Below are 10808 nucleotides of genomic sequence, written 5' to 3'. Positions count from 1 at the left end.
CTATCCTGTCAGTGCCATGTGCATTTAGTCCGGCTAGCTGGATGGCTGCATCCGGAGTGCGGTTATTGAACCATGTTTCCATGAAAATGAGAATGCAGCAGTCCCTGACATCACACTGGGTAGTTATCTGTAGTCTGAGGAAGTCCAGTTTAATGTTGAGGGAGCAAAAATTGAATAGGAAAATGGATGGTAGAGCCGGGCGACTAGGGTTAGCCTTTAGCCTAGCACGAATGCCGGCTCGCTTACCGTGCTTCCACTGCCTTGCACACCGTTTCTGGCGCCCTCTATCCTGGCCTATGGCATCAGGCAATACCGCAGTCTCAGGGCCTGGTTCATGTAGCAGCCCGGAGTGACGTAGTTCTTCCCGAAGTCAATTGTTTATTCCTCCTGAGCTTTATTTTCCAATAGTCAACAGAATTTGGCAATGGTAGACATGGTAAAAGTTCCCCAGTTGGTGTAGACTACACGTAATATGCACCATATTAGAACCAAAGTGGCAGCTGTGTGCAACTGCACCGCCATCTTGTATGTGTTTCCTTTGTTGTGTAGATATGTAATACCGGATCAACAAATCACTTAACAAGTGTAATGTTTTTGTCTCATTTGTTTAACTTGGATCTCTTTATCCAGTTTTAGTACATCAGTGAAAATCTGATCATGGATTTAGGTCACATTTATGCAAAAATAGAGAAAATTCTAAAGGGTTTGCAAACTTTCAAACACCGCTGTAAAGGGGGCCTCTATATTGACTATAATGTCTTAACTATCACGTGGTTGGAAGGCAACCTGGTTGGAAATAACTGAGGGGGACACTGAAATATAGTTGAGGCAGCTGCAAACATCATAGCTATTGTGTCAGGTGATTTCGGAATGTCTGGGGTTGCATGCTTTAAAACTGTCAGTAAGATTAATCCTCTGAATAAACCCTTATAATATTCAACACTTGCATTGTTTTTATAAAAATGTTAAGATCACCTTCAATAATGAAATGTCTATTCGTAACACAAAAGGGGGCGAGTTCTTCAAAAAGAGCAACGTGGGATGCGGTCTCCACTGGTGTGCAGACACAAATAAATTTAATCTCTTAGCCTCTCAAGGGGGTGTGGTGGCGCAGCGGGTTTGGCGTGTGCCTGCTCTCTGGTGGGTCTGGGATTTGAGTCCCGCTTGGGGTGCCCTGCAACGGACTGGCATCCCATCCTGTGTGTGTCCCCTCCCCCTCCAGCCTTGTGCCCTGCGCTGCTGGGTTAGGGTCCGGCTCACCATGACCCCGCTTGGGATGAGCAGTTTCAGTCTGTGTGTGTGTGTGTGTCTTACCCTCTCCACAAAGCACCCACCCCCAGGACTCTGCCTTGTACAATTGTGAATATACTCACATTTTCAAAAGCACCGTCCCTGAAGATGATGCTGACTCCTGTGAAGTGGACACTCCAGTAGGAACTTCCCTTCTTCCAGATCCTGGAAAATTGGGTTTCATCCCACTGGTCCCAGAAGTGAACTTGCTGTAAACAACAGAGGTTAAAAGGGAATGATGCGTGCTGGTTAAAAGCATGTCCTTTTTAAAACATTTGTTAATCCCCTGACATTCAATGTTAAGATGTTAAAACCTGCTATTTAGATGCAAATATTTAAGAATCAAAACTGTTAAAACACTGAAACCGAAAAATCTAAAACATTATAAAACCAACCCTTAAAAACTTTCCCCTTCTCCTTTTCCCAAATCCCCTCCCAAGAAGGGATTATCCCAGGCTCTGCTGAAGATTGCATGTTGTGACTTGTCTGTCCCCCCTTGCTGAAACTCAACCAGACAGAATGCAGTCATTTCCTTCCATGAGGTGAATATGCAGAAAACTCCCTCTTTCATGCATCCACTAAATTAAACCCCTTTCAGTACATCTAAGGTTGCCAACCCCCACTTTTCCATTGGTCACTGACTCCCAGTGAAATCCTCACTGTAGATGACTGTTACAATTCAATTCAATTCAATTCATTTTTATTGAGCGCTCTTCTCACGCAGTGACACAGAGCGCTTTAACACAAGCATAAGGCAAGAAAAGCAGGGGGACCTGGCAATTGACTCATGTTCACTCCGAAGAGCAGTCAAACGTCATAAATAATATGCTGATCGAATTCGTTGCACGGTGTTGTATCAACCCAGTCAGAGGATATGGGTCTCAACTGGACTTATGAAACTAAAACTGCCTTCCAGGAAACTTAGTTCCTGCTTCATTCAGTTTTTCAAGATTCAGTTTCAGGTTACTCTGATTACCTACAAGTTACAGTACTCTGCTAGTACTGTGTATGAATCCGACTTTCCATGTTTCCTTGCTAAAACCACATTACACCTCTGTCCTGCAGTCTCCTATGTCTCCTTCACTACCCATTGAAGTGGATGGGTCTCCAACTTATGTTGTTCGGTCTGTCTTGGACTCCTGGTGTTGACGACATTGACTCTTTTTCCTAGTGGACTAGGAGGGTTACAGCCCTGAAGAGTACTTGTGAATCCTGGCCTGTGACATTTTTGATCCGACTCTGATCTCTGATTTCCACAAGGCTCATCTGGACTGTTCAGTACCTTGTTCCAGGGGCAACCCTCCTACCAAGCAACTTTGATTGGCAGGAACCACCTATGGAGGGTACTGTGACATCCCCTAAAAGCAACCTGAGCCCTTGGTCTTTAACCGCTTCCAACCAATAGTCGACCCACAGCTGCTGGATGAACAAGCTGGTTTACGACCGGGAAGATGCACCAAGTCATGCTATTAAGTGAAAACACTGAGGAGAACTTTTACAAAGGCCTAAAAAGCGGCGCTGTGTTCATTGACCTGTCAGCAGCATATGACACAAAGTCCTAACACTGAAATGCTATCAAAGAATTCCGGACAAACATTAGTTAAGTTTATACTAACTCTGACAACCAGCTGAAGCTTCAAAATGACAGTAGGAAAGGACAGCAGCAAAAAAGATTAATGGAGGTCCCCATGGATCGGTTCTTGTGTCCCTGCTGTTTAACGTATACACTGCCGATATTCCAACAACAATGTCCAAGAAGTTCATCTACACAGACGATATTGCTTTATGAATTGCAGCAAAAAACTTCAAAGAAATAGAAATGACATTAAGTTGTGATTTAAACAAACTAAATGATTGCTTTCAAAACTGGAGACTTAAGCTCAATGTCAGTAAGACTTTATGTTGCTGCTTCCACCTTACTCATGGCTTAGCAGACTACAAACTGAAAGTTACATGCAAAGGGAATGCCATTCCTTCAAACGATTTCCCAGATAATCTTGGAGTAACACTTGACAGAACACTTTCTTACAAACACCATCCAGACCAACTGTCAAAGTAAATGCAAGGAACAACATGTTGAGAAAACTAGCTGGCCGCTCATGGGGAGCAAACTTCAAAGTGCCCTCAATAACCTCAATAGCACTCAAATACTTTGCACCAGAATGTTGTTAAAGATCTGGTCTTACTCATACGATAAATACACACACACACACAATGCTGACAACCACTTGTCCCAGCAAGCCAGAGCCTGACCTGGCAACACAGGGCACAAGGCTGAAGTGGGAGAGGAGCACACCCCAGGTAGGACACCAGTCTGCCAAAAGGCACTCTAAGCAGGACTCGAACCCCAGACCTACTAGAAAGCAGGCCCTGGCCAAACCTGCTGCGCCACCATGCCTTATACACTAAATAAATTAAATAAATAACCTGATCCCTGATGACAGAATGTGGCACACCTGTGCCTGATCACCCACAATTAGGACATGAATAAACTTCACCACTGAGTACACATTGGTCTTAGTCTAAAGGAACTGCCTACCTGAAGTACTCAGTAATGTGGTGCTATCTTTGAATGTGATTCCTGCAGCTTTCCTGTAACATTACCTCACCAAATTCACAAATCATCCTTCGTCCATTCTAAAACATAATAAAACTCTACACCTGGGTTCCACCTGATCTTAGTTTCTGAGTCACCCTTGACAAAATAGTTTTATTTTCTAATGTTAATTGACAAGGGACAGATATTAAGAAATATATAGATGGTAAGAGTCCAACAGATTTCCATATTGAGCTCTAATTCAGTCTTAGCCAGCGTAAGCAGTTCTGACAATGATAATATTACTTGCTGTCCGTACCGTTTCAGTAGCTTCGATGTAATAACTGTACAGAAAATTACCGTGCTAATTCGTTCTATGAAAGGTACTACCTGTCCTTTAGACCCAACCCCACTAAATTACTGAAAGCTGCAGTTTCCATGTTTGCAGAACCTATTCTCAGCATTGTTAATACGTCAGTACTTAATGGCTGTGTTCCGAAAGCTTTTAAAGTCGCCATTATTAGACCCCTACTAAAGAACTAAAGATCTAGATTATAATAACCCAAGTAATTATAGACCCATCTCTAATTTACTGTTTTTATCCAAAATTTTAGAAAAGATCATAGCTTCCCAAATTGTAAAATATCTTAATCATTATACTATATTTGAAAAATTTCTGTCTGGTTTCCACACTAGTCATAGCACTGAAACGGCGCTCACATGTGTTGTGAATATTCTCTTCTGGTGCCGGTCATACCTCTGTTATTATGTTACTGGACTTGAGTGCTAAATTTGATACTGTAGACCATAGTATCCTACTGAGTAGACTTGAAAACCTGTGGACTAAGGGGTACTGTCCTGAAGTGGTTTGAATCATATTTAGCTCATCGTGAACAATTTCTTTTGAAATCTGATGACTACACCTCCTCCAGCTCAACTATGGTTTGATGTGGTGTGCCACAGGGCTCTGTATTAGGTCCATTATTGTTCTCACTCTATATGTCACCACTGAGTGATACTATTCGCACACACAATGCAAGTTTCCACTTATATGCCAATGACACACAGTTATATGTTTTCTTTAAGCCTGATGTCCCATGACATGTGGTGTCTTTAGCTAATTGTTTTTACTAATACAAAATGATGGATGAGTAAAAATTTTTTATCTCTAAATGCCACTAAAACAGAGGTACTTGTTGTGGGTAGTGATGCCAAAACTCTTGATACAATCACACCAATCTATACCACAAATGGTATAAGCTTCAAGCGTACAGATTTTGTTAAAGATTTGGGTGTCTTCTTGGATGGAAAGCTATAATTTGTATCTCATGTAAATGCTTTGACAAAGTCATCCTTCCTTCAGTTGAGAAACATAGCTAAATTAAGGCAATTCCTATATAGGCAGAATGCTGAGAAACTGGTTCATGCTTTTGTCCCAAGCAGGCTGGGCTACTGCAATACTTTAATATCGGGTTGTCCATACCAGACTGTATCCAGGCTACAGCTGGTACAAAATGATGTTGTGAGAATTGTCACTAGAACTAGGAAGTATGACCATATACCGTATGTTTTTCTTATATAATGACCATTTATCTGTTTTTCTTGCCTTATGCCCGTGTTAAAGTACTCTGTGTCACTGCGTGAGAAGAACGCTCTATAAAAATAAATTGAATTGAATATAACACCGGTACTGAAATCGCAGCATTGGCTCCCGGTTATTTTATCTTATTTTTTTTGGCCAAGCCAAAGCTGCGGAAATCCTCATGGATACCTATCAAAAAGTTTTACAGAGGTACTGTCACACTCTTACTGACTTAAACTCCAGCCTGCAGGGCAAAAAATTTTCACTGTATTCATAATGCGCAGTCGGCATGCTAAAAGAGCAGACTAAGTACTCTCCCCAATCCGGAGGTGACCTCTCAAACGGTTTAAGTCACCCCCATCATACATCCCCCCTTAGAGCCAGCAATGTCTCGTTTTTGTCCACAGTGGTGTGTGTTACATATTTTAAAAGTGTCCGCCATTACTATACTCCCATCCAAGGCCTTTACTCCCAGGAAGCAGAGATAGAGTTGATAGAGATACAGTTAGAGTTGATTATAAAATCCTACTTTTGACCTATAAGGCAATACATGGCATTGCTCCAGCTTACTTTTGTGAGATTATTGATTCTTACATCCCAGTACGATATCTTCTTTCATTGGATACGGGTTACCTTAAAGTACCTGTGATCAATAAGACCTCATTAGGAGGTGTAACAATGCCATTCTTACCTTGCCTTATTTAATCTAGAATGCTAGGGAGGGGTGGGCAGGGACTGGCACTTGAACTGTCTGAGGTTCTTTCTCCTTCGACTTTCATTTGGGAAGTTTTTGTTCCTTTCCTCTGTGTCCAGTAGGCATACTTACAATATAACTGTATAAAAGTATTGATAATGTATTACACTAGTTCTGTAGTTTCTTTTGGTTCCTTGTCTGATGTATTTGTTTCTTTGCTTTATGCCTGTGTTCAAGTGCTCAGTCAAGCGCGCTTTGAAAAGAGCGCTTTGTAAAAATAAACTGAATTGAATCGAACTGAATTTTGTAATTCAGGCTTGTTTGTATTTTTATATATTGTGACATTTTATGATTATTTTTAAATGCTTGATTTTCTGTAGTTTTATGGTCTGTCTAATGAAATTGAGACTTTTAGATATGTATTTGAATGAGTGAATAGAATTTAATGTTGTTTGAGTTTTGGGCATCTATTTTATTTCATGTTTTAAATATTATTGCTTATTAATGTTTGGAGGAAAATGTCTGTCTGGTCTATTATTATTTTTATTTTTTATAGAGCGCTCTTCTCACGCAGTGACACAGAGCACTTTAACACAGGGATACAGCAAGAAAAATGGATACAAACAAAGAAGACAGTCAACTAATGGCTACCATAATGAAGAACTTATTATAGTGCTATAAGTATACCTACTGGCCACCGGGTAAAAGAACAAAAACTCCCAACTGAAGGTTGAGGGAGAAAAAAATCTCTGGGGGTCCACGGGCCAGTGGTTGCCCACCCCTCCTGGGCATTCTAGAAAGTAACAATTTGTAAGCCAGCGTGTAACAAGTAATAATAATGCTGGTAAATGGTGTCTTGGATCCCCAGCTCGGCATGGAACATCTCGATTGTCATGGCAGATGGACATCATCCTCTGTCAGCACGGGATTCGTCGGTCACCACTGGCCGGCCTCCTCAGGTCTTATGTAGCGAGGTAGTGCTCAACGAGAAGATAGGACAGAGTTAGTAATTTGTTACTTAAGTAAATTTAAAATGCATTTATGTAAAGGTGATAAAATAAACAACCAAGACAGATGGAATTACATTACGAGGTGGAATGCCTGAGTGAACATGTAAGTCTTTAGTCGGGATTTGAAAACAGAAACAGACGGGGCATTTCTGACAGTAACTGGTAGACTATTCCACAGTTTAGGTGCTCTATAACTAAAGGCGCGACCTCCTACTGAGGTCTTATTGATCACAGGTACTTTAAGGTAACCTGCATCTAATGAACTGAGATATTGTCCTGGGATATAAAGTTTAATGATCTCACAAAGCTAAGCCGGAGCAATGCCATGTATTGCCTCATAGGTCAAAAGTAGGATTTTATAATCAACTCTATAAGAGACCGGGAGCCAATGCAAGGATTTAAGTACCGGTGTTATATGGTCGTACTTCCTAGTTCTAGTAACGATTCTCACAGCAGCATTTTGTACCAACTATAGCCTGGATACAGTCTGGTATGGACAACCCGACAATAAAGCATTACAGTAATCCAGCCTGCTGGAAACAAAAGCATGAACCAGTTTCTCAGAATCCCGTCTACAAAGGAATCGCCGCATTTTAGCTATGCTTCTTAATTGAAGGAAGCACGACTTAGTCAAAGCATTTACATGCGATACAAATGACAGCTTTACATCCAGCAGGACACCCAAATCCTTGACACAATCCGGGCGCTTGAAGGTAATACCATTTGTTGTAAAGATTGGTGTGATTACCTTTAGCATCACCACCCACCACAAGTACCTCTGTTTTACTGGCATTTAGAGATAAAAAATTATTACTCATCCATAATTTTATACTGGTAAAACAATTAGCTAACGACACCACATGTGATGGTTCATCAGGCTTGAATGATACATAAAGGTGTGTGTCATCGGCATACGAATGAAAATTAACATTGTGCTTGCGAATAATATCACGCAGTGGTAACATATAAAGTGAGAATAGTAATGGACCCAACACAGAGCCCTGTGGCACACCATACTGAACCGCAGTAGAGATGGACGGGGTGCTGCCATCAGATTTCAATACAAATTGTTCACGGTTAGCTAAATACGATTCAAACCACTTCAGAACAGTACCTCTTAGTCCAACCAGGTTTCCAAGTCTACTCAGTAGGATACTATGGTATACAGTATCAAATGCAGCACTCAAGTCCAGTAACATAAGAATAGAGATCTGACCAGCATCAGAAGAAATGAGAATATCATTAACAATACGTGTAAGTGTCGTTTCAGTGCTGTGACCAGTGCGGAAACCAGACTGAAATTTAGCAAATATATTATGGTGATTAAGATATTTTACAATTTGGGAAGCTACGATTTTTTCTAGAATTTTGGATAAAAAGGGTAGATTGGAGATCGGTAATTACATGGGTCATTACAGTCCAGATCCGATTTCTTTAGCCTAGGAGGGGTCTATATGGCGATTTTAAGAGCTTGGAACACAGCCATTTAGTAACGACGTATTAACAATATTAACAATAGGTTCTGCAAGCACGGAAACTGCGACTTTCAGTAATTTAGTGGGGATTGGGTCTAAAGGACAGGTAGTACTTTTCATTGAGCGAATTATTAGCACGGTAATTTCTTCTACAGAATTATGTCGAAGGGGGTGCGGTGGCGCAGTGGGTTGGACCACAGTCCTGGTCTTTGGTGGGTCTAGGGTTCGAGTCCTGCTTGGGGTGCTTTGTGACGGACTGGTGTCCTGTCTGTTCTGGGTGTGTCCCCTCCCCCTCCCCCTCTGGCCTTATGCCCTGTGTTGCTGGGTAGGCTCCGGTTCCCTGCTACCCCATATAGGACAAGTGGTTCTGAAAATGTGTGTGTGTGTATTACATTGAAGTTACTGAGATGGTGCGGACATTGTCAGAAGTGCTCATGTTTGCTAAAACCGAACTAGAGGTCACTATGGATTTGTGGATATTCACTAATTTATTATTGAAAAACACACACACACACACACACACACACACACACACACACACACACACACACACACATTTTCAGAACCGCTTGTCCCATACGGGGTCACGGGGAACCGGAGCCTACCCGGCAACACAGGGCGTAAGGCCGGAGGGGGAGGGGACACACCCAGGACGGGACGCCAGTCCGTCGCAAGGCACCCCAAGCGGGACTCGAACCCCAGACCCACCGGAGAGCAGGACTGCGGTCCAACCCACTGCGCCACCGCACCCCCTATTGAAAAACAACAACATCAATTCATCATTAGTAATGGTAGCAGAAATACACACACACACACACGCACGCATTTTCTTAACGGCTTGTCCCATGCGGGGTCGCGGGGAGCCGGAGCCTACCCGGTAACATAGGACTAAGGCCGGAGGGGACACACCCAGGACGGGACGCCAGTCCGTCGCAAGGCAACCCAAGCGGGACTCAAATCCCAGACCCACTGGAGAGCAGGACCCGGTCCAACCCACTGCGCCACAGCGCCCCCCCAGCAGAAATACATTGTTTTCTTTGTGTTTACCACTTAAGTAAGCGATGGCGATGGTATTAAACAGGAACCGAGGTTGTGATTTTCATCAATTAACTTTGCGTAGTATTCGGATCTGGCATGAAAAAGTGTTTTTTTATATTTTTTTAGACAATCGGACCAGGCTACATAATAAACGTTTAGTTTAGTTGAACGCCATTTATTTACGCTCTAATTTACGACATTCTAACTTTATTGCAGGAGCTGATTCGTTGAGCCATGGAGAGTTTCTACAGTTCGAATAAGTTTAGTTTTTGGTGGAGCCGCAGAGTCTAGGGCGAATTTTACCACCGAATTATAATCTAAAGCTGCATCTGATCAATATCTACACTCGTTCCAAAATCGGAGCTTCTAATATGATTAATAATTTTAGCAGTAGTAGTAGTGTCATCAATATGCCGCACGATTTGGTCTTACTATTGTCCGACGGCACGGGCAGGTATAGATCAAAGGTTACTAAATGATGATCAGAAATAGCTTCGTTTAAAGGAATTATATTAACATGATGAACATCTGCGCCGTAGGTTATGACGAGATCGATCGTATGGTTACGGGAATTAGGACCGGTAACAACTTGGGTAAAACCGACGGAGTTTAAGAGAGACAGAAAACTGTTAGAGTATCCGACGACACGTCTACATGAATATTGAAATCACCCAACAGGATAATTTTGTCATGGTTAATGACTAAATCGGTTATGAAGTTGCTAAGTAAATTCCTCGAGAAAAGAGGAGTACGGTCCAGGTGGATGGTAGTAGGAATATATATTGGAGTTTGAGTTGAAATCTAATTGTAGAACTTCAAACGAGGTGATAATTATCACGATTTCTCGGTGTTATTTGTAATCTATTATTGAAAAGAACGCCGACTCCACCTCCACGACGCACAGAACGAGATTTATGGAAATAATCATATCCGTCCGGAGCGGCTTCTATTAGCGGAATAGTACTATCGAACTCACCGAGCCAGGTTTCGGTAGAAAGAATAGATCGGACTTGTAACTTAATATTAAGTCGTTTACTAGGACAGCTTTACTTGTTAGTGAACGAATATTTAACAGACAACATTTTATATTACAGTTTGGCCTGGGTGGTAAGTTGAGAATGTTTGTTTTAATGTATTTTAGGTTCTGGTGCAAACGCTCCTATCACTAGTCTAGTTAAACGTC

This window comes from Scleropages formosus, chromosome 1 (assembly GCF_900964775.1).
Source record: "Scleropages formosus chromosome 1, fSclFor1.1, whole genome shotgun sequence".
Taxonomy (NCBI): Eukaryota; Metazoa; Chordata; class Actinopteri; order Osteoglossiformes; family Osteoglossidae; genus Scleropages; species Scleropages formosus.
This window is presented reverse-complemented; position numbering follows the sequence as displayed.